The sequence below is a fragment of the Molothrus aeneus genome, chromosome Z, assembly GCF_037042795.1.
Source record: "Molothrus aeneus isolate 106 chromosome Z, BPBGC_Maene_1.0, whole genome shotgun sequence".
NCBI classification, from domain to species: Eukaryota; Metazoa; Chordata; class Aves; order Passeriformes; family Icteridae; genus Molothrus; species Molothrus aeneus.
In genome coordinates, this window is record NC_089680.1 from 21,227,197 (window position 1) to 21,250,729 (window position 23,533).

The following is a 23,533-nucleotide window of genomic DNA, read 5'->3' on the forward strand; positions in this document are numbered from 1 at the left end:
CAGCTCCCTCAGCCTTTCCTCCCAGGAGAGATGTTCCTGTCCCCCCATCATCTTTGTCACCTCCTCTGGACCAGCTCCAGCAGCTCTGTGTCTCTCTTGTCCTGAGGAGCCCCGAACTGGACACAGCACTCCAGTTGTGCCTCACCAGGGCTGAGTAGAGGGGCAGGATCACCTCCCCCAGCCTGCTGGCACTGCTCTTCCCAATGCACCTCAGGACACCATTGCCCTTCCTGGCCACCAGGACACACTGCTGCTCATGGACAGCTTGCTGTCCATCAAAAACTAATAACTAATAAAGACGTCAACAAAACAATCTAATCAAGATGTTGTTTACTTCAGCAATTACTTTTGATCCTAAACAATCCTAAAGAAAAAGGTTGTGCCAACATTCTTATCCTGTGTGATTTTTTTAACCTTCAGCTGTGTTTACAATAAGACTTTATTGACTTCCTATGCTATTGGACTATCGTTTAATTTGCTAACACCAAGAAATGACTAGACTTCATCAAATAAACTTCCTAAACATGTGGGGGGAGGGGTTTGGTGGGGTTTTTTTAGGTTTTTTTTTTGTTTTTTTAGGGGGGGAATACTAACACATTCAATATTTACTACCTGGCTTCACAGTGGAAAAAAGTTCATTATAACAAATACAGTTTATATGGCTTATTTTTGTTCTTTCATTTCATAGGGATAAATATCAGCTCATTGACTGCCAAACATGAAACCATCATAGCAACAAGGGCATTGGTACCTTAAGAAACAGAAATTGAAATGATGATTTGACATAATCTGAAAATATCTCCTGAGAAACTGATGGTCTGAAATACAGTGTAGCAAATTTGTAGATGACAAAAACTAGATTCCTGTTGCCTTTGGCACTACAGAACTGAGAGGAAAATGTGTCATCCATCTCTGAAAAAAACAAACAAACCAGACCTAGTATTTAAACAGTTAGCAATTTAAGAGGAAGCAAATTCGGAATTTCAGTTTATGGAAACACTGGCCTGAAAAAAGTGAACTAAGTTACAACTTCAGAAACTCCCCTTGCCCCCCAACTCCACATTCTGCTTTTCATCACCTGGCAAATATCTTTCATTTTCATATCATTCATAACACACATTTTTCTGTTTGAATGAACACCAAATCACAGGAAAATGAAGATCTATAACCCAAACAAACAAACAAACAAACAGTTGGGACATCATTTTACACACACACACACAGACACATACACACATATAAATATAGATAATACTACAAATTCAGCAATCCTATGTATGGAAAGCTGTGCAATGTTGAGCTTTAGGTTATGATGTTTCACTGCAGGGTCTCCTTGTGTCTGGGAAAAACATGCATGCTGTATCATTGCTACTTGACTTCACAGCTGTCCAGGCAAGGAAGTTCTTCTTTTGCATGAATTAAGATTTTACACAGTGCCAGACATTTAGCAGCAGAATTTTTAAGATAAATTTTGTAAATATTTTCTTACATGGAAGCTGAGAAACTCTTTTCAATAGAGAAAGTAAGAAGCATTTCTGCTTCTGGTTATTTTTACCACTTAAAGAGAGAAAGTGAAATACTGACAGGAACTGTTTCCAAGTACAAATTTCAAAGAAGGGAGTCACCGTGAAAAAGTCCTTGGATATTTCCCATTTAGTCATTGTTACTGCTCCACCCACACAACCAACATGGTTTGTGAAACTTAAGTGAAATAAAAAGACTTGCACACTCTTAACGTAACAGAGAATTGAAAATTTCATAGAAGAAAAGTGAAGCAGGTTGACCAGAGAGGTTGTAGAACCTGGAGATATGGACATATTTAAGAACTGTCTGGACACAATCCAATGCCTTGTGCTCTGGGATGCCCCTGCTTGAGCAGGGAGGTTGGACCAGATGTCACCCTGTGGCCTTTACCAATATGACCCATTTGTGACTCTGTGAAAAGGCAAAAGGTACATGAATCCATAAAGCTTATCTTTGAGAGACTATATTTCTACAAGTCCATTTTCTATTTCATAAAAGCAGTGACAGCTTAAGAGAGAAAGTTCAAGAGTCTACAGGCACATATGATGAAAAGCCCAACATTATCTCAGACTCACTAGCCATAGGTAATATATTCAAGATTTTGGTGATTTATCCAAACAAATGATACAACTATAAGATCTGTACTTGCTTATAATCTAGAATTCAGGTGTCCTTGTGCACTATAGGAATCTGACTTCACCCCAATTAAAAGGTACTTTTTTTGTACTAGTCATGTACAAAAGCTCTTTTATGAATTCAGGCTTTAGCAAAGTGGCAGCAGTTCAGGAGCAAAGTTTGGATTGATCTTGGCTATGCAGTATTATTATAGCAAATAATACTGGCTTTTTTATCATAATGACAATCATATTCCTCCTAAATTATCATAAATATTGTGTGATGTATTCCTGCAGTCCCATGCCTGGGGTTAGTGCTTATTTCCGTGAGAAGTCCACAGCAAGTTAGTGGGGCTGTGCAATGATCTAGGTACTGAAAGTCATCATATGTTAGTATGAAGAAGAAAATGGCCCTTTCTTTGCTAGCAAACTCAGTGACAGTTAGTCACTTTACTAGAAAAGAGTTTCTGCAGTAAAAAATCTTGCTCTGAGGTATGCATGGATACCTTAATTCTCATTTGGCTGAGACTGTACATGTACTTACAGGATATACTGATTTGAAAGGTGAAAATCAGAGCAAAAAGATTACCTACTACAGTCAAGACAGTAAAAATTGAGAACGCTCTGTTATTTTAGTTCTGTCTAGCTGAAGAAAGTATAATACATTGAACAAACCTATTGGTGAAAGAAACTGGGTTTCTGTTCTTTACAGATTTCTTCAAAATCTTTTTTCTCTTACTGTTTTGGCTGCTCTTTTCTCCCAATGGTATAATTCACACCAAATGAAGACAAGTTTTCTTTTAGTGAATGAAGAACTCAAATTAAGTTTGGAAAGCAAAAGCACTAACAAGAATGTCAGTCTAGCCTGTTTTCTTTTTTTCAATAAATGGAGCAGGTTTTTTCATAGCCAGGTGATTTCAGGTGAAGGACATCTGATTTTTAGACATGCAGACCTATTCGCCATTAATTTTTCCTGGCCACTTTTTCAAATTCATCTTCAATTTTAGGCTACAGAGTGTCATGAGTGTAAATGAAACAAAATTTGAACTTTTCTCTGCATTTCAATGTTTCTTTTCTCTAAAAGTTGTTCATAAATAGCATATGAATACCAATAAAGAGTGATTACATGGAAAAGCTCAGCAGAAATGTTCAGTCTAAAATGATACCATTATCTACAGCAAAAGCAACAGGTTAAAGAGGAAAAAATTTTCTGACATAACCTAAACATAATCTAACATTCTAATGTAATCCCATTCCAGTGTTTTCAGGAGATATCCCAATCAGAAGTATGGTAAAACCTAGCAATTAGGTCATGTGTGCAACTCAGGAACATATAGTCAAAATTTTATCCATAGTTCTTTGATGACTTTAGCATAGAGACACATTTTCAGCATTTTAGTCCCATTACCTTTGACAGTCTTCTGTTCAAACACCAAGTTCTGAATGCACGGAGATCACCGAATAATAGAACAGTAGCAAGATGTTTTCCAGATACACAGTTTCAATGGATGGAGTAAAAAGAAGATTTAGACACTCTGAAACAAATTTTCCTGAATATGCTCGGTTTTATCCAGAGGCAGAGAAGGAATTCTGAATTCTTACAATCGTATTTCACATCCCTCTGGTTCTCTCTGTTCTGCTATGCTTATTATTTTTTTCTTTCTTTTGTGACTGGAAACAATTACCAACACCTTTTTTTTTTAGCATTTTCCACAGATTTAGAAGCAGTAGCTTGCTAACTACAGAACATTTACTTGATTGCTCACAAGGCCTAATACAGCATCTCATGCAGTGTTAGCAAAGTAATTATCACGATTTACAGGTAGTGCTGAGAGACCTCGCATTTGGAGCCCTACCTGTGTAGGATCATCCTTGGCCTGGGCTGATTCAGCTGCCTGTGACTCAGCTGTATCTGGCACCAGAGTTCCCTTCAGTGTATTTGCACAGCACCAACAGTGCTGGCCCACAGAGACAGGAGATAGCCTTAGCACAGGAATACAGTGTACCAACATTTGCTCTCCAATATGATGATGTGATATAGCAATAGAAATACACTGTGACCCTGTTTCTGTGCACCTCTAAAGGAATGTGTCTGGAAGAAAAAATACATGTGGGCTTGGTCTCTACCTCTGTCCAGTGGAGGATATGTCTCACGGTTTAGAACTTCTGTTTAGCTAGGGAATAAAGAAATACTTTCTAGTCCTGGTACTAACTGATAAAGACTCACACTTTGAACATATTTCTGAAATAAGTGCCATAGAACTTGTATGTAATTGCAAAAACATTTTTATGTTTTGAAATAGTAAGAAAATTTACTGGTATCTGAGCAATCCACTTCTGAATACTCTTAGAAACTGAATTTTCTTCCTCTCTGCCATATATGTAAGCACAGCTTTACATACATGTGTACCTCAAGAGCAGGATTTTATCAGTTAAATGGTGCTAACAGCCACTGAAAGTGCACTGCATGTCATGATTAAGCTCTCTGACATAAATCTTGAGTACATATTTCTCTAAAGATTAGATACTCTTTAAATAGAAAAACATAAAACAGCACTGAGAGACTAAAACCAAATGATTCACTATCAGAGGGGGTAGAATCCCAAACATGGGAGAAAGCATTTCTCTACATGGAAGATCTTGCACTGGCATTTGATTTGCCTTAAAGACAGTCTTGCTCTGCTAGGTAGTAAACTGGGTTTTATATTTCATTTTCAGAGAAACCTGAAGCATGCACTCAGACCACCATACTTCAATTCACTGCCTTTAAGAGAAAACGCCACTTTGAGAAGGAGAAAGCCACAAAAAACAGACAAAGTCTCCAGGTTACATGCTACAGTCCAATACCTGCTTTTCGTTGGTTGGTTGGTTGGTTGGTTTGCATCATAATACATTTAGTAGAATTTAAAGATGCAAACACATATTCTAAATTCCATTTTCCAGATGACTTCAGATATGAAGCAGAATTCTTATACTCCAAATAATGCAAATTTTGTGAATTAATGACTGTATAATTAGTGAACATGTAAAACCTTTATAAATGCAATATCATTTTAAATCTGATTTTTTTAAAAAAGGTGAGTTCAAATCATCCTTTCATCTAAAATGATATTTCTATGGTCATTACACTGTTACTTTACAACTGAGCATGAAACTAGAAGACTAGTCAATAAAACATTCAGACAACATTTACTCTAACATTTTAGTTATCTCTTCCCTTTCTCTGAACCAGTTTGCATCTATGTACGCTAAGCAATGAAACTAGCAGGAAATGAAGGACTGGTTTAGAATTTATCCATTACTCTTATTCCACAGGAATTTCTAGTGATTCGATCACTGCGGGTGCATGCCCTGAGTTGGGAAACAGAACCAATGTCATCTAGCTTTTGATAGGAGAGCTCAACACTGTTCAGTTTTCCAGCAAACATGTGGCAAAACATAACTAATTAACTGCCAGAACTTTGTATGCTCTCCATTTGGCAGTGCTGGAATTTTAACTTATGCAGATGATTCTCTCTTTTTTACCTTCAGAAAGTTTTTACAACCTCTTTTGTCTTACATACAATTTTCTTCATGAACCTATCTTAGATTATGTGATATTCTTCAGGAAAACAGGAAATAATGGCAACACTCAGACTAGAAGTCCTGCCTGCAAGTGGTTAGTATGCTCTGGAACCTCACAGTTACAAGAAAAATTGAAAAAATACAGCTTACTCCAGAACTGTTCATAAAGTTCATTAAGCACAAGTGCAGGGATATGCAGGTGGCTAAAATGATGGAGTCATGAGTGAGGAATCCAGAAATACTGAATCTAGTTGTAATGTTAGTCGTACCAAAAGCTGAAGAAAGTGATTCCGGGAGGAAACAGTTTCCCATCTTTCAGAAAAGCACACCTGTTCTGTTTAGAATAATAATGTCAACAGTAAAAAGATGATAGTTTTGCTCAACAGAAGAGATCAGGATGATAGATTTGTCAACTTGTAGACAGAAGTTGTCTAAATGATTGTGGCTCATGTAAGTAGCTGTATGAAGAGCTCTCTGATTTCTACAGCAAAACTGAGTGCCTAGTTCTGCTCAGTTATCTACATTGCTTGTGGAGTAAAAAAAAAGCAAATTAAAAAGAAAACTGTGGGAGGGTAGGCTGGCACAAGCAATCAGTTCTTAGCTACCAGAGATTCATTATCTCCTGAAAGCAGTCATCAGAAGTCTCAGTAATCCCTATCAAATAAGGTGTGTTCTCTTAAAAGCATTAAGGACCATTTTAAAAGGCTTTGCGTCCTGCTTTGTTTTCAGTAAACAAAAAAATGCAGGCTTAGTGCTGACATTCTGATATGACATATAGTATGTAATAATATAAATCTGTAATTACTAGACGGAAAGGAGAAAATGTCCTTGGATTTTCCTTGTCCTTGGAAATGTCCAGACAAATATAAGAAACTAAGACTTTTAATCCCCTCTAAAATGTATCCTTAATGAGCATGCTCAATATTATTTTAATATATACCCTTTTATTGTATTCATAAGCTGATCAAATCAGCAGAAGTGGAAAACTATGTGGTTTTGGTTTTTAATATATCTTGCTTGTTTGTGGTGAGAGAGAAACATAGTAAAGAAAATTGCTTATTTTAATTAAGAGAAGAAATAGAAGTCTCTGTAGTTCTTTACATATATAGGGAAAAAAAATCTCACCAAATTAACACATCACTGTCTGTCTTGAAACAGCATGCTAAATTTTACCTCCTGCATAAGTCATATTCTGGAGAGAGACTTTTGAAGCAAAAGGTTTCATTACCCACTGCTACTCAGAAGACTCTAAGCAGCAGCTCTTACTGCATTTGCAGATTTCTAGAAATTGTTTCTGAATTTTATTTTTTTTTAAGTCTGAAAAAGTAGATCTTCCTAAGTGTAATTTTATAACTCTCCTTCAAACATTGGTTCATGCTTACCAGATATGTAAAACCAAAGGAAAGTAAAAATGACATTACTAATGTGGGCCTAAAATAATATCTGTGTGTATGCTGGACTCTGTACTCTGAACTTCCACAGTTAGTAGCTCAGATCAGCATGGCAAGGATGGCAAGACAAAAAAATTACTTGGATTATCTGATCTCACTCCTCTGGTGGAGGTAACTAGAACTTTAATATCCTGCAGTGACTGAGCACTCTGTACTGCCATTCTTATGCAAAAGTTTTGACAAAGTGAAGATGTAAGAAAAATCTTAAATATTCTGCATTGGCAAAATGATCCAGCTGCAACTACTGATGGTTTCATCAAAATTCATCCAGTGGAGCTGTGCACCTCTGGCTCTCCTGGTAGCATAAACTTGTTCTGGCGTAGGCATGACATACAATTAGACTTCTCCCCACACCACCAAGAATGTAAGTTGTAAAGTAAAAAACTCATCAGCATAAAACTAATTCCTATGAATTGTCTGAAAGAGACTCAACCCGAAAAACGTGTTTATACCAGATCATCACTCTGCCACAGCGTTTTTGATCTAGAACTATGAGTCTTAAAACTGACTTCAGTATATTGCTAATACATGCCTTCAATCACACATATATAAAAGTAAATAATAGTAGCTTTCCCATCTCAGATATTTTGTGAATAAATACATTGGTATGGAATGTCATAAATGTCCTCTATATAAACATCATCATCAATCCCATTGAACAGTGATTATACAAAAAAGAAAAATGTGTTTGACTACCCCTAAAGCTCCAGATTTTCTGCAGTTACCTCACTAGCTTGTATGCTATAAGCAGCATTACATGGAATTCAGTATGGAATTTTGTCTGGGGAAGGGATAATGTTCTTTACAGTAGTTAGATTTGTGCTGGAAACAAGTTGATAACTCAGGGATGTTTTTGTTACCACGGAGCAGCGTTTAGACAGCATCAAGACCTTTATTGCTCCTCAAGGGACCCCACCAACAGGGTGCACAAGAAGCTAGGAGGGTACACAGTTGGGACCACTGACCCAAGGGATTCAATATACCATGGTGTCACGCTTGGCTTATAAAGACGGGAGAAGAAGGGGGAAGGACCTGGGATATTGAGTGTGATGGTGTTTGTCTTCCCAAGTCAGTGTTACACCTGACTAAGCCCTGTTTTTCTGGGATTGTTTAACACTTGTCTGCCTATGGGAAATGAGTGCATTTCTTGTCTTGCTTTGCTTGCATGCATGGCTTTTGCTTTACCTATGAAACTGTCCTTATCTCACCTCAAAGTGTTCTTACTTTTACTTTTCTGGTTCTGTCCCCTCTCCTACCCCAAGGGACAGTGAGTGAGTTGCACTTGGTTACCAGCTGGACATAAACCATGATGAGGGCAATCTACTAAAATGATAATTGTAGAAAATTAGATTGTAACAAGCAATCTAGTACCACAACTAGTGGCAACTCCAGTCCCATCTGTCTCATTTTTGTACACCTGCACATAGCTGGCAGACCCCAGGGCACTATGAGGAGACCCTGGGAGTGTAAGAAGAAAAACATGGTAAATGAGATACATTACTTGTAATTTACTGAGAGTTTACTTACATCATATAGCACAGTTAGAGAGTATATGCAGGAGTGGAAAAAAAATGTTTGGGTACTTGTTTGGTTCAGCACAAAGAAGAAAGACATTTTCTCTTGCTTTAGGATGCTTTTTCGAAAGTAGAGTAGTCAGGGGGTCTGCTCACTCTTGGAACAGGACCTGGGACTGGGACTCAGTGTTCCCCGTTCGTCATATATAACCAGTGTCACCACTATCTGCAGTTCTTAAAACTTCCTCTGCAAGAGTTCTGTAAGACAGTTTAGTCCTGCCCACCGAGGTGAAATATAATATGAAGTGTCTCGGTCCCTCTGCGAGCCTCTCAGAAGCCCTGGGCCAGTCCCGAGTCGGCAGACACCGGGGGGCAGCCCCCGACCCGGCCGACAGCGGGGAGACACTCTGTGTGTGCCCCGAGGGTACTGAGGGCACCTGGGCTGACAGCAGGGAGACACTCTCTGTGTGTGCCCCGAGGGTACGGAGGGCACCTGGGCTGACAGCAGGGAGACACTCTCTGTGAGTGCCCCGAGGGTACTGAGGGCACCTGGGCTGACAGCAGGGAGACACTCTCTGTGCCCCGAGGGTGCTGAGGGCACCTGGGCTGGCAGGGAGACACTCTCTGTGCCCCGAGGGTACTGAGGGCACCTGGGCTGACAGCAGGGAGACACTCTCTGTGTGTACCCCGAGGGTGCTGAGGGCACCTGGGCTGGCAGGGAGACACTCTGTGTGTGTGCCCCGAGGGTGCTGAGGGCACCTGGGCTGACAGCAGGGAGACACTCTCTGTGTGTGCCCCGAGGGTACTGAGGGCACCTGGGCTGGCAGGGAGACACTCTGTGTGTGTGCCCCGAGGGTGCTGAGGGCACCTGGGCTGGCAGCAGGGAGACACTCTCTGTGTGTGCCCCGAGGGTGCTGAGGGCACCTGGGCTGGGGGCAGACACTCTCTGTGCCACGAGAGTACTGAAGGCACTTGGGCTGGGCGCCTTTGCTTCAGAAGAGACACCAGAGACATCGGTAGAAGATAAAGGGCTGACTCTTAGCAGGGGTTAATCCAAGGTTTTATTAGGAGTCCCAAAGGAGCTCCTGCACCTGCCGAGAGCCCCAGGAGATGTGCCAAGGTTACATTTAAAGGGAGGTGGAAACCAAAAGTAGACAACATTTTACCAACCAGTGAGTGACCCTAAGGGATGGGTACTGGGGTTGGACATATAGGACAGCGTATGGGGCAAGGCTTGGGGGGCTGACTCCCAGCCTCTGGCTAATCACTCGACGACCTGGACCGAAACTTCTGGATGGAGGGATGGGATGCTGAGTGATTGACAGAGAGCCAGGGTGGGGGTTTGGGGATGATCTCATCCCGGGAGAGGGATAACACAGGTAAAGGGAGGGGAGTACAGTCTGGGATAAACCATTTGGGAAAAAATATGGGAATACAAAACAAAACTACTTCAAAGTATTACAAAGTATAAAAACACACTACAACAATGAAGCAGTTTACTTTAAAAATCTGAAAGGAAATTTTGAGAAGTCTTGATAGTATTAGATTATTCTCATCTTCCATTTTTCTATTTGAAGCTAGTTAAAGCTGCAGATTCTGAATACATTAAACAAAATGCCAACCCCTCTAAAGATTCAGAGCTGAGCCAGATGGCACATCTGACTGCAGTGTATATGAGCCACTGTACTCCTACTGCTGTGAAAAGCAGAAACTGAAGCATCAGTGGATGAAGCTAGTTTACCAGGAATCTCTCTTGCGGCTCTGACCTAGGGCAGCCACAGGCTCTAAGTGGTGTGACTGTTGCACATAGGTTTGAGTAAACATGTGACAAAGTTGTTTTATAAATATCATGGAAGATAAAAACTGGAGTGAAGTAAGGACCTTAAACAAAATGGAAGAAAAATGGAAGCAGAACATTGAAATGCGGTGTTATTTCTTGTTTTAACACACATGGGCACACAATAGTTCCTTCTGCACTGGAATTCAATGTGCATGAGTCAGCCTGTCCGATATCAGCAATTACAGCTATAAATGCAGAGCTATTATGCACTCATGTTGTGTAGCTTGGGAGTAGTCCATTCTACCAGGAACAAAAAGGTCTTGAGCAGCTTACGGTTCTTAACCATTCTCAAGCAGCAAGCAGGCAGTCAACTGTGCAGCCTTGCTTCACACAGCAGGAATTCAGCTCCAGCACTCTGCTCCCTGAGAAGGGCCCAGGGCCCTGTAGGAGTGACATTTTCTTGCATGCAGCAGTGTTGCAGATGAAGCCCCAGTAGCCTCCCATTTTCATCAGCAGGAAATCTTTGCACATTTTTTCTCACAGCTTCCTTTCCACAGTCATTCATTTACACTGATTTATAGCCTTCCTCACTGTCCTCCTCAATTCTTCCCCCCCCAATTTTTTCCTGAGGCCTGAAAAACTTAATATGGAAAGTACATGTTGGGGGAATTAATCTGGAATTTTTGCATTCTCTGCATGGATAGGAATGACCAGGTGGATGATGCCAGTGGTCCTGATCAGGGCGCATGTCTGCTGGTGACTGGCCCAGAAAGCAGTTTTATATGAGACACAGAATTCGGAGCTCAAATGTGACAAATGAGGAGAAACAAAATGAGAGGCAAGGAAGGTGACCTGCTCCTCTGATCCTGACCTCTGGTCCAGGCTGAAAGGCTCAGCCCTGAACAGGGGTTGAGAACAGGGGCTAAGACATGCTGAGAAAGCTCGAGCTGCTCAGCCTGCAAGAGAGAAGGTTGCATGGAGATTCCATAGCAACCTTCCAGTATCTGAAGGGGGCCTTCAGGGAAGCTAAACTCTTGGTCATGAAGAGAGAGCTAAGACGAAGACTAATGGGTACAAATTGAAAGAGAGGAAATTTAGGGAGAAACTTCTTAGTGTGAGCAGTGGAGCCAGAGCCCCCTGTCACAAAGAGGCCAACAGGGGCCGTCACTCTCGGTGCAGCACCGCAGCCTCGCACGGCCTCAGAGCGGCGCGCAGCCCTCACAGCCCCTCCAAACGCGTCTCCCGCGGACCTGGGACCACAGAGCCCAGCTGCTCACCCGGGCCGCGCCGCAAAGAGCTCCCAGAGCGCCCTCATGCGCAGGGCGAGGGGAAGTGGCCGGGGCCCGGGCGGGGAGGCCTGGCCGGGCGCCCACCGAGCGGTCCCGCCGCCGGGCCTCGGCACGGGCGGGAGGGAGGAGCTGATGGCGGGAGGAGCCGTGCCGCGGCCCCGCCTCCCGCCGTCTTCTGCGCTGGAGGCGAGCGAGCGCGGCAGTGCCGGCCGGCAGCGCCGGGGGCGGCGGCTCGGTGCCCTCTCCGGCCTCGCGTGCTCGGCGGGGCGCCGGCGGCGAGGGGCCGCCCCGCAGGAGCGGTGCCCGTCCCGGTCTGGCCGCGGGCAGCGCGGAGCTTGCCCTGCCCTGCCCTGCCCTGCCCTGCCCCGCCGTGTGTCCCCGGCTGCGGACGGGCGGGCGGGCGGGCGGGCGCGGCGTGCCCAGGGACTGCGGCGCGGGCTCTCCGGGTTAGTCTGATTATGTTTTTATTGCTGTCCAGTTCGGCTGCAGGGAGAGGGGCTGGGGGGAAGGCGGGCGGCGCAGGGCGGAGACCGGCGGGGCCCCCGAGCCGGGCTGGGGCAAGTGCTGAGCCGCGCCGGGGGCGGCGGGTCCCTGTCCCCGCCGGGAGCCCCGGCGGCACCCGGGCCCTGAGGGACCGGCGGAAAGCGTGTCTCGTTCCTGTGCTGTGTATATATATATGTGCGTGTGTGTGTGTCTGTCGGTCTGTCTGTCTTCGTTTTGGGAGGGGGGAGATTTGTCTGTAAACTTCCACGGACTTTTAAGTCTCTTAATTGTGGGGTTGAAGCACTTTAAGGAAAAAGAGCACCCAGCAGCATGTGGGGGAACGGTGGGAGGTGGGTTCCTGCGTGCCTAAGGCGCTGGCCATTTCGGGATTGGACTCTGCTGCAGCTAAACGGGCTTCTCCAGGTGCACGTAGCGATCCCCGTGGAGGTCCGGCTGGGCGCTGGAGGGAGAGCGGGGCTGGACTGGGACTTCTGTGCACAAGAGGCTGGTTTCGCTGAATAGAGCCCGATAGCAGGAAGGTCCTTAAATAGTAAACTTACGTGTAAGTACCATAAAGTGTCTTCTGTAAAATAGCAATCTCTCCAACACCTTGCTTAGGTGATCATAGGTTTTTGGCTTATCCTCTGCTTCACTCTTTTCTCTTTAATGCTGCCTCTTAAAAGCTAAGCTATGGTACATACTATTACTTTAGGGAAACTTGGTGTTGGTGTTGTTATCTTTCCCTGAGGAAATGTAAATAGACTTGCTTCATATTACTTCTGAAAGGATATTGCTTAAGGTGAAGAAACAGAGAGTTTGTTCCTTTTATTTTGTTAGAGAGTCGTGTATTTGTGTAGATGATTTGACACTGACATTTGGATAATGTAAGGCAAAGAGGGCTTAGGTCAATGTTAAAACCACAGAAATTCTTCTTAAAATGAACCTAAGGAGAATTGACAGTTCTGAAATTTATGAATTTGTATTGTAGCACCCACTGGACTTTTTTATGTAGCAATGTAAATTTATAGGATGTTTATCTCATGGTTTATTACTGTTGAGATGCTTATAATGAAGTTCATTAAATCGTGTCTCAAAATTCTTCCATCTTCAAAGTGGAGAATACATGTTCTGATGAATGCCTAATGTAGTTGTTACTCTGACTCTTCCAAAACCTATAATAATACTTAATTGGTCACCTCTTTCTCCACCCAAATATTTTTTCCTCTCCATAATCTATTGGGTTTTTTGCTTACAGCCATTTCAAAACTGATTCAGAAAAACCAAAATTTAACACAATTATTCAAATCTCTTTTGCTTTTAAAGATCAGTGTCTAATAAATAATTTATTGGGTGAAAATAAAACAGGACTGTAAGTATGTTCCTCCTAATTATTTTTATTTTACTGCATTACATTCTTTCCTTGATTCTTCCCTTCCTGCAATTAGATAAAACAAGGAGTTGAAAAGAATTCTAAGTCTGGGAATCAATCCTTAAGCCATTACAAGCAGCAGGAGGTTTCTTTCTCTAAATTCATTGGGCGATAGTTAAAGGGTGTCTTTCGTTATATGTTTGGATATTCTTGATATTGGAAGAATTGAAATGTGTGCCTAAGAATAAGCATTTGGTCACATGTTTTACTCTAATAGGGTGTGTTTGTGGAATGGTGTTGATTTCTCTCTTTCTTGTCCAGCCTGTAGGGAGCTAAAAGGTTTTTTTCTTTTACTTTTGACACCAGTAGAATGGGCTAGAAACTATAAAAACTGCTTTCTCTGTGGTCATGTAATGTGCTCCATGTGCTGTTGAAAATGTGCCTACTGATTCTTCCAGTCCTGAACATACTGTACCTAATCAGTGTGTTTATATTCTGTGTAACCAAGGCACGTTAGGTGCGTTAGCATTCTTGGCTACTTTGGAGGAGAAACTGGCAACAACCTTTCCTTGGGCAGCTGGTTACAAGGCACTGCCTCCCCCTTTCCCCCCAGCTCACATTTGGTTTTAAGGGTAGATAAGGGCTGGCACAGCTTCTATGCCCTTTTCAGCACCCTGCACAATACAGTGCTGTGCTAGCAATTGCTGAGAGCCTGCCTAAAGGTTTGTCTTACACAGTGATTGAAGAATGTGTACTTGTTGGTGTTGCAGTGTGATTGCTTTTGTTATGTGACCACCTCCTGTGAGGAGGTAACCTGCTTAGTGGATAAGGGAAAGGCTATTGATGTAGGCTACCTGGACTTTACTGAAGCCTTTGGTACTGTCTCCCACAGCATTCTCCTGGAGAAGCTGGCAACCCATGGCTTTTCCAGCTGCCCTCTCTGCTGGTTAAAACTACTGGCTTGATGTCCAGGCTCAGACAGCGGTGGTAAATGGAATTACATCCAGCTGGTGGCTGGTCACAAGAGATGTTTCCCAGAGCTCAGTCAATTTTTAAGGTTTTTATTGGTGATCTGGATGAGAGGATTGAGTATACCCTCAGTAAGTTTGCAGGCAACACCAAGTGGGGCAGGAGTTTTCATCGGCTTGAAGGTAGGAAGGTTCTGCAGAGGGATCTGGACAGGCTGGATTGGTTGGCAAGGCAGGGGTATGAGGTTCAACGTGCCACACCAGGCCCTGCAATTGGGTCACAACCGCTCCATTGAGTGCTACAGGCTGGTGCAGAGTGGCTGGAAAGGGGCCCAATGGAAAAGGGCCTGGAGATGCTGGTCAACATCAGCTGAACATGAGCCAGTGTGTGTCTGGGAGGCCAAGAAGGCTCCTGGCATCCTGGCTTGTACCAACAATAGTGTGGCCAGCAAGACCAGGGCAGGGATTGTCCTCCTCTACTCAGCAGTGGTGAGGCCACACCTCAAATCCTGTGCTCAGTTCTGGGCCCCTCACTGCAGGACAGATGTTGAGACGCTGGAGGGTGTCCACAGAAGGGCAACGGAGCTGGGGAAAGGTCTGGAGCACAAGCCCTGTGAGAAGTGGTTGAGGGAGGTGGGGTTGTTCAGTCTGGAGAAAAGGAGGATCAGGGGAGGCTGAAAGTAGGATGTAGCTAAGTAGGGGTCATTCTACTCTCCCAGGTAACAATTGGGCAAGAGGAAAAGGCCTTAAGCTGCACTAAAGAAGGTTTAGATAAGGTATTAGGAAAAATTTCTTCATGGGAAGGGTGGTCAGACGTTGGAGAGGAGTGCCCAGGGGAGTAGCTGAATCATCATGCCTGGACACTTTCAAAAGATGGGTAGACATGGACCAGTGGTGGACCTGGCACAGTCAGGCTAACAGCTATGACCCTAAGTATCTTTTCCAACCTAAATGATTCTATGATTCTAGTGCTTGTAGTTATGTGATGCCATATTTGAAATTTATATATTGTAGAAGGTAAAAAGCAAACTTCAATGATCAGGCAAAATAAAATGTGCATTTAGGAGTATATTGATGAGCAGTTGGATATGTGTTTTATTGATTAAAACCCCATATTAGATAATAGCAAGCTCTACACAAGTTAACTGCAATGGAATGCTTTTTCAAGTTAAGTCTTCGCTGGCGTAGCAAGTGGGAATTGGGATCATGGTCTTTACATCTTCTTTGCTGGGCATCCTGCCATTCAGTGCTAGATACAGTTTTGACCATTCCTTCTCTATGTGTAATTTGTATTTGAATCAGTTTTGTACTGTCAGTATTTGTAATAGTGTCACCACTGATACTCTGAATTTTATTTTCCTCAAATAGATCAAGTATGTAATTTGTTGCTGCAGGTTCCTGTTGTGGTTATGTGGTCACGTGTGTTGTGTTATTCTTCACATTTTTACAGTTCCAAAAGACCTTTTCTCCTTGCAAGTGAGCAAGAAACTTGAAGTCCTCCTTCAGTGAACTGGAAATTCCATTTTTTTACGTTCCTTCTTCATTCTGCAGTAGTGACTGGAAAACCATATCAACCTGTTGCAAGGTACAATTTACAACTATTTATTCCCGTTTCCTCCTTTCAGTAAAGCTGGTCTGTTTTATTTGTCATCAGTGAAGCAGGAGGAAGTTGCAAGTGTTGCAAGTGCATTGTTTATTTTCACTGCTGTCTAGATGTGCTTGTGTTTTGTGTTTTGAAATATGAAATTTTTAAGTAAGAGTAAGCTCACAATAGTTGCTTCAGAGTGTCACAGCTATGATATGCATCATAATAAAAAAAACTAAGTTACTTGGAAAATTTTTTGTGATTTGTGATTTGTGCTGTGCATTTTCATAGTCATAGGATGCTTCTGTCTAGTAAAGCAGGTGCTGGATGATGGCCATTTTATTAACTGTGCTCATTTTTATTGCTGTTTTAGCTCAAGATTCATGTATTTTGTGATTGTGTGCCACCTGGCCCACCTCCTGCTTGGTACCCTCTGTTTTTTTATGTGATGCTTGTAACTGCAGTATTTTAAATTCTATAGATAGTGATGTACCTTTTAAAATGTCTCTTTAAGATCAGACAACAGACCCTGGAGCTGAGACACAGGAGCTGAAAGATTCATTCAGTGTTGTATAAGAAATGTGTGACTGCAGATCAAGACCCAGTGTTGGTAAGATGATTTTTATTCTCTTCTAAAGGAGACCATTTCACTGTGAATCATGAAACTCATCCCATGAAAAAAACCAAAACTATCAGGCTTCTGGAATCAGGTTCCACTTGGCACCTTTTATCTTTGTGCAAACTTAGAATTTGGCAGTATTTTGGCAAGGGAAAATATAAATTGAAAAGTCTATCTCGATGTCCTTTTGTGGAGCTTTTAGTTTATGACCACAATTATATTATGCATTATGAACACAAATACAAAGATCCTTTGATTGCACAAATACTTAAAATCAATATCCTTCCACAATAGAAATCTTGGTGCAATTTGCATTAGTTGACAGTTATTAAGCCTTGTTAACAGCTTCAGAAACTTAGTTAACTGTGCCACTTGAACTGGAGAAAACTGCTGCCATTTAAGATTACAGCTTGGTGAGCAGTGCAGTTTAATGAGATGTTGCCTTCAGCACCAAAGCTGACTAAAAATGCTACAACTGTTATGGCAGTTTGCCACTTTTTTGGCTGTGGTTGCACAACTGTTGATAAGGCTTTGTGATAATATCGGATCACTGAACGGATCTGAATTAAAAATAGCTTTGCAAGAACAAAAGAAACCAGTGTGAAGGGCAGCTGTCTTTCAACTAGCTCTTTAGCTGGGGCAATTTGCAGGTTCTACCTGCATTTGTGGGGCTGTGCAGTGGGGGGTGGGGGAGTGTAAATGGCAGGCGACAGGCCTAAGAGGAGTGGAATTGATAAACTGAGACCTGATAGTTTCTCTTGCTCTTGAGAAGATGATTGAGTGTGTGAAATTGCTGTTGGTGTTCATTTGATCTAGTCAAGAGAGAGGAACTTGTTGCTTGGTTTTAACAGTTTGGTGTTGCCTTGTCCCCAGCCTGAATCTCACTTTCTGTGCCCACTGGCGGTTTTTCCTCTTGTTGCTGCTACTTTGTAGCAAAATTAGCTACTTTTACTACTCTGTAGCAAAGTCCATGGTCAGATTAGTGCATGCCAAGGGAGTCAATGGACTGGGTTCTCCTTGCCCTGTGTGCAGAGATTCCCATTCTTTGCTATCTGGGAAAGTAATTTGCTTTCTTTCTCCTGGTGAGTTTGTTTTCACAAGAAGTTCTTGGCCTGAGTACCAGTGTGAATCAGCTAAATGGCAGAGGATACATCCATGCGGCTAGATGATGGCTTAACTACAGGGGAGCTACAGGCCAATCATGTGCCTAGCAAAATTAGGACGTAGATCCTCCTGGAAATGTGCTCTGGTGCATAGAAAATAAAGATATGTTTGGTGCCAGCCAACATGGCTTCTGTAAGGGCAAACTGTGCCTGAAAAATTTGATGGGTTTCTATAACAGGGTTATAGAGTTGGTAGTTAGGAGCAGCTGACACCACCTACCTGGACTTACACAAAAGATTGACACTGTTCCTTGTCTCTAAACTGAAGAGACATGGGTTTGGCAGGTGTTGGATGAGGAATTGGCTGGATGATCACACTCAAAGAGTTGGGGTCAATAGCTCAATGTCCAAGTGGAGGGCAGTGGTGACTGGTGTCCTCAGGGGCTGGCATTGGGAGCAGAGATATTTAACAGCTTTGTTGGTGACAGGGACCATGGCATGGAGTGCACCCTCAGCAGCTGTGCTGAAAACACCAAACTGTGCGGTGTCAATGTGCTGGAGGGCAGGGATGGCATCCAGTGGACTGTGACAGGCTTGAGAGTCTTATGTGGATCTCATGTAGGTCCTGCATGAAGGTTGTGTCAATTCCAAGCACAGATACAGGTTGGGAGAAGAATGGATAAAGAGCAGCCATGTGTAGAAGACTTGGGGTTGCTGGTTGATGAGAGGTTGGACATGGCTGGGCAATGTGCACGTGCAGCCTGGAGACCCAGCCACATCCTGGGCTGCATCCAAAGCAGCGTGGGCAGCAGGGCAGTGGAGGGGGTACTGCCCCTCTGCTCTGCTCTGGTGAGACTCCAGCTGCAGGGCTGCATCCAGCTCTTTGTCCCAGCACAGGAAGGAAATGGACCTGTTGGAGAGAGTCGTGAGGAGGGCCATGAAGATGATGTGGAACAGCTGGAACAACTCTCCTATGAAGACAGGCTGAGCAAGCTGGGGATATTCAGCCTGAAAAAGAGAAGGTTCTAGGGAGACCTTAGACCAGCCTTCCAATACCTAAAGGGGTATTGGAGTGTTGGTGAGGGACTCTTGATGAGGTCATTTAGTGATATGACAATGGGGAATGGCTTTAAACTGAAGAGGATAGGTTTAGATTAGATATTACAAATAAATTCTATACTTTGAGGGTGATGAGACTTGGGAACAGGTTGTTCAGAGAAATAGTGGAAACTTTTTGTCCCTGGAAGTGTTCAAGGCCAGCTTGGATGGGGCATTGAGCAACCTGGTCTGGTGAAGGTGTACCTGGTCTGCCTGTGGCTAGTGGGGCTATAGCTAGATAATGTTAAGAATGCTTTCGATCCAAACCATTCTACGATTCTGTGATTAATTGTTGGAGGGGTCTGCCCGTCACTGGGCGAGCAGGGACATACTAGCAGCAGCAGCCTGATGGTAGTCCCAGGTCTGTACTGAGGCTGGCAGCCTGTGCTGGCCTCTGGTCTGTGTCAGCAGCTCTTGCTGACTGGCATGTGTAGAAAAGTTTCCCAGTGCTAGAATGGCATTGCCATTTAGTTATGGAAAATCTTGTGAAGTCTCCTGCCATTAGCCACTGGCCCATGAGAGCCAGTAAATGTTTACTCTTGGATTCATTACAAACTGTTGTTTCTTCCCCAAATCTTTTTTTTTTTTTCAGTTCATGAAGAGGCATAACTGAATGAGATAGCAGATCTCAAACTGTGGTTTTCTCCTTACTAATGGCAGTAACAGGGCCATGGGCTATATGTCAAATGACCTTTAGTTGGTTTTCTGAAGATTTCTGCTGATCTCTTAGTGATTTGGAGGGAAATTTGTAATCTGCTGGCTTACAAAATTTGGGAAATGTGAGCTTTTTGTTTGTCTTTTTCTTACCCAAGTGAACTCAGTTGCTGGTAAAACATTTTAAACACTTGTGAGCCAGAAAATTTGGAAGAAGCCAGTTTTTTATTTGGGTAGTGTAAAAATCCATACCAGTTCTGTCTATCTCCAATTAGAAGATAATTAAAAATATTTATTTTGGGTCAAAAGAATAGTCTCGATGGCTATGTACCTTCTCTAACCCAATATGTAAAGCTGCATTATTAAAAGGGAGTTGAGAAATTTATGGGGCTCCTATTAGAGCTATACTGAAAATCTTCAAAGTATGATTGAGCTAAATGGTAAGATTCTGGGATATCCTGGTTACTGCTAAGATAATTTTCTGGTGTCTGCAGATGCTCTCCCTTTTTATACCTAATTTAAGTCTTGGTCTTAATGTGTTGTAAGAGCTTTTTGACAGGAGTAATGCAGTGGCCATCGAGGTCATGGCCATGTTGAGTCTAGCAGGGAGCACTACACAGAATCAAAACTATCTCAGACAAGAACACTGAACTTCATTTTCATTAGTGCTGTCTGAGTTAAGTTTTTTTGATCACTGTATTACTTAGTTACTTTAGTGTCAAAATTGACATTCAAAGCTCTGTCAAGGGATGAGTCAGCTGTGTTGTAATCCTTTGTCTTTGGTGTCTCTCTTCCTCTAGGGTTTTACAAATTTGAGAAGGCTTGTTACTGATTTGTCTGAACAGACAAATATTTCTGTATGCTTAATTCTGGCAAAACATTGCTAAGAAAATATATAGTCCTATTCAGCCTTTTCTCCCTAGTATGTTGACTGACCATATTGGGAGTGATTTATCTGAGGATGGAGGGGTGAAAATTGCCTTCTAGGCTGTAAGAGAGGTTGCCATGCAGTGTAGTCTTTTGGAGTATGAGTCAAGGTAAAGACAGTACTTTTACTGTCTTCATTGTGCAATGCATTATCAGCAGATCCACACCTGCCGGTGCTGATTGGGATCTCTGTATTTCTTTGTGATATGTTTAATGTGAGATTCTTCACTGAGGAGAGGGGATGGTCTGGTGTGGAGATTGCCTCTTACTCAGCTGACCCAGCTCCTGGTCACCAGGCTGCAGAGAGATTCAGTGGTGTTTCTATGGTTAAACAAGCTGCCTGCAAAGAAGAAGGCTCATGTGTCTTATCTTGCATGAAGGAGTGCACCCTATGACAAAATTGCATTCACGGCTTCTGCCAAAACTCATGTCTTTGCTTAAGTTTGAGTGATGTGGAAGTCAGTGTGGTAACTGTATAAGGTATGAGACAGTCATACATGTCTGCATGAAGGCCGGCACACAGAGAAGCCTTTGAGGGACTGGTACTTTAGCTCTTTTCATCTCGCTCAACTTTGAGGAAAAGAAACTTTCACATTCCAAGTTGTAATGGAAGCTGCTGAGAGGGAAGAGATTTCCACCAAGTTTAGTCACTTTGTTCAACATGAAAACAAAGGATGTATTGTGAAGAGCTTTCTGGCTAGAAAACAGTAAATCTTCTCATGAGAGTCCACAGTTTCTGGTTTTGTTTTTAGTACAAACATGATGATGTAACAAAGTCATTTTGTTAAATAATGATACTTGTATGTTTAATGTTATCAGTTTTTGTTTACACTACAAACTTTTTTGCCAGCTATTCATAGATTGCTATAGTAGGACTCTTAAATACAGCAATGGAAAGAGCATTATTGTGTATTTCTCAAGGGCAATAGAAATCTGAATTGGAAACTTACTTTGCTTAGAGCCTTTGCTGGTCTTTCCACTAGAAATAGTTTTTTCCACTGGGAATGTGGATGAGAAAGGGTCATAGTCTTTCTGATCACATTTCCTGTGATTGTTAGACTTCTGCTGAAATTTGTGGTGCTGCTAGCATATAAGCAGATGTGGTGCTTCTGAGACTACTTTAATCTTCAGGCCTGTCAGCGTGATGATTCTTAGTGCATGCAGAAGGCAGAGGTGGCATTCTTAAAGATGTGTCTGTTTTCTAGGCAGAAGAACACACAAAAGGTTACTATATGGGGTGCAAATAATGGAATCTAAGATATTAAAATTACCTAAAATTGAAGCACAAATACCTGTATAATTTTAACAGATCTTCTAATATTCTGATATTACTAGACAAAACAATGCAAAATTTTAGCGTTGATAATGAGAAGGAGGAGTTTGAGACCTCTTCAATAAAACAATCCGTCCAATCAGAAGATGGTCTTAATTGACCATCTGAATACAAAATTGCTTGAGTAGTTTATAACCATAAATATTTAGGTTAAGATGGCTCACATACTGCTTTTCATTTTAAATATATTTCTTATTCAAAGTCTTATGCTTAAGTTTCTGAAGACAAAAAAAGATTCCAACAGTAGGAGGAGTGACCTACTTGTTAGCCTGCAAAGCTTTTAATTAAGTCTTGGAGTATTGTAAACTGTCATCTCTGTGCAGTCCCAAGCTCTCTGTCGGGAGTTTTGTAGAATACGGGCAACTAATTTTGACCTGTCCATGGAGAAATATTTTAATTGTCTGCATCTGAAAGAGCAGATTCAGTACTGTGGTGTTCTCATGCAAAATAGCCGAGAAACATATGAATGTCTAGCAGAACTAGGTGTTTTGTATGGCTGCCCCAGGCCTATGTTTAGTGTTTGCAAGTTTGCTTCTCTTTCTGTAGGTTTCTATCCTGCCAGAGAACATACTGGGTGTTGTTGTGTGTTGGTGTCTATCTAGGCGAGACTTTTGTTGTGTTTTTCATACACTTATGTTGGAGTCTGAAGTATTACTACTAACAGGCAGACCCCATCTAGGACTGTCTGTGTTATTTGACTGCCTCTCTATAGCAGAGTAGCAAAACTGGAAGCTTTGAGCAGCAGATGAATACTTTGAGTCATCTACAGCACATACAGGCTGCAATGAGGGCAGTGTTTCCTTCATTTTTTCCTTCTTACCTCAACAGACCAGGTTGTTATTATTGTTATAACTATGTGAGCAGAGGCCTTCCTGTTGTGCTGTTATTAACAAAAGTGAACATGCAAAGCTTTGGGATAAAAGAGGAAATGTATTTGAAACTACTCGTCAGAGTTACTGGTTCCCAGCTTGAGATCATTGCATTCTGCTAACAGCTGAACTGATCAATTCACTTTCTCTTTTCAGTTGCAACCCAGTAAGTCACTAAATTATTGCTTTGCTGATTAGTATTCTGACTTTTCTTTACAGGCTTGTTTCTAAAGGGGAATCTGTGACTTGCGCTTGTCTGACTCCTAATTTTAATAGATACTCTGCTTGCTATGGAAGGCTGATAGTATTGTGAGACATATGTACAATGCAACACCAAGAAAGGAGATTGCTATCTCTGTGTTTCAGCAATGTACATTAGCAGTATTTTCCTACTATATAAAAAATTAAAGGTGTAGTTTAAAATGGAAAAAAGAGCCATTATATGTTCAATCTCTGGGAGCTCCAGCACCTAGATTTAGCTGTATTTCTTTGGGATCTGAAGTCTGTCATACTGAAGCCCTAACAGAATGTGTGTTGTGTGTTACTGACTTCTGAGTTTGTAAGTATTTTCCTGTTTTTAGTTTGAACCTACCCAGCTTCTTGTTTTTTATGCTTTATGTCACAGAAGTGACAGAAGTTCTACATGATGGAGGATTGACATATCAAACTGATCATCTGAGAACAGTACCCTCTTTACCATAGTTTCTCTAGAGGAAATGTTGTATAAGGATTCTGATAGTAATTGAGTTCTGAGGAACTCTTCTTTGAACTTGCACAAGAAAGATTGCT

The 23,533-nt window shown here is 42.2% G+C and overlaps 1 protein-coding gene across 2 annotated transcripts in view; it reads left to right on the top strand.

Annotated features, from left to right (window-relative positions):
• Nucleotides 1-12,662: 12,662 nt before the first annotated feature.
• Nucleotides 12,663-23,533, top strand: part of PIP5K1B (phosphatidylinositol-4-phosphate 5-kinase type 1 beta) — a 96,691-nt gene continuing 85,820 nt past the window's right edge. For both annotated transcript variants that reach the window (XM_066569523.1, XM_066569524.1), the window contains exons 1-3: nucleotides 12,663-12,781; nucleotides 16,007-16,141; nucleotides 16,656-16,751. The gene's annotated coding sequence lies outside the window, so the exon portion shown is untranslated. The remainder of the gene's footprint in view (nucleotides 12,782-16,006; nucleotides 16,142-16,655; nucleotides 16,752-23,533) is intronic.